Genomic DNA, 997 nt, shown 5'->3' with positions numbered 1-997 from the left:
CTATAAATGTCTCAAGCCCAACATTTCATGATTATAATTATTACTCAGTATAATTTAAGTATTTTAAAGAAGCCATTAAAGTAGAGGAGAACAAGTATATATTTATAGCTTTTGTCATACTAGCCTTTTTATTTATCATTTCTGGATCTATTTGTTTTTTTGTAGATTTGAGTTACCATATGGAGTCACTTTCATAGCCTAATTGAGCTGTGTTTCCACCCACTTTTTTTGTGCTGTTATTGGCAAATGTATTCCATTTCTATATTCATTGTATACATTTTATTTTGATTCATCGAGTTGCCTTTTAAATCAGTTAAGAGAAGAAATATGTGTTTATACTCCTGTGGTCACATAATTACATTTTCAGGTACTCTGTGTGGATTCAAAAAATGAGGTCAGACTTCTCACTGAGCTTCTTTCTGTCTGTTGGTGGCAGCTTATGGATTCTCATGAGCAGAGAGAATCACAGAACTAGCATTACTTTTGCCTTCTGTCTTTACAGGAGTATATTTGGCTGTTCTGTGAGAAATTATGGTAAAAAAAAAATTAGAAATCAAAGAAAAGAAAAATGAGGTCACTTGCTTTTAGCCTAAAAAATTTTCCTAAGTATTTCTTGTAAGGTAGGTCTACTAACAACAAATCAGTTCACTTTTTGTTTATCTTTTAATGTCATTTTCCTATTTCAATTTTGATAGTTTTGCTGTACATAGGATTCTTGGTTGAAAGGTTTTTTTTTTTCATTAGAGTGCTTTGACTGTGTTATCCATCCTGTCTTTACCTCCCTTCCCATCTGTGGCCTCCATTGTTTCTGATGAGAATTTACCTTTAATCTTCTTGAAGTTGGAAATAATGAGTCATTTTTCTCTTGGTGCTTTCAAGATATTTGTCCTTGCCTTTGGCTTTCAGCATTTTCAGTATGACTTGTCTGTGAATCTCTTTGCATTTATCCTACTTGAAATTTGTTGAGCTTCCTAGATGCATAAATTAATGTTTTCCA

The 997-nt window shown here is 32.3% G+C and overlaps 1 non-coding gene across 1 annotated transcript; it reads left to right on the top strand.

The window, feature by feature from the left end:
• The first annotated feature begins 398 nt into the window (after window positions 1–398).
• Window positions 399–532, top strand: LOC129492410 (small nucleolar RNA SNORA75). The gene has a single exon (XR_008660860.1). It is a non-coding gene; the product is annotated as a small nucleolar RNA SNORA75 (small nucleolar RNA).
• The last annotated feature ends 465 nt before the right edge of the window (window positions 533–997 follow it).

Source organism: Symphalangus syndactylus, chromosome 10 (genome assembly GCF_028878055.3).
Source record: "Symphalangus syndactylus isolate Jambi chromosome 10, NHGRI_mSymSyn1-v2.1_pri, whole genome shotgun sequence".
NCBI lineage: Eukaryota > Metazoa > Chordata > Mammalia > Primates > Hylobatidae > Symphalangus > Symphalangus syndactylus.
Note: the sequence above shows the minus strand (reverse complement) of the source record. Positions and strands in the feature narration are given on the sequence as shown.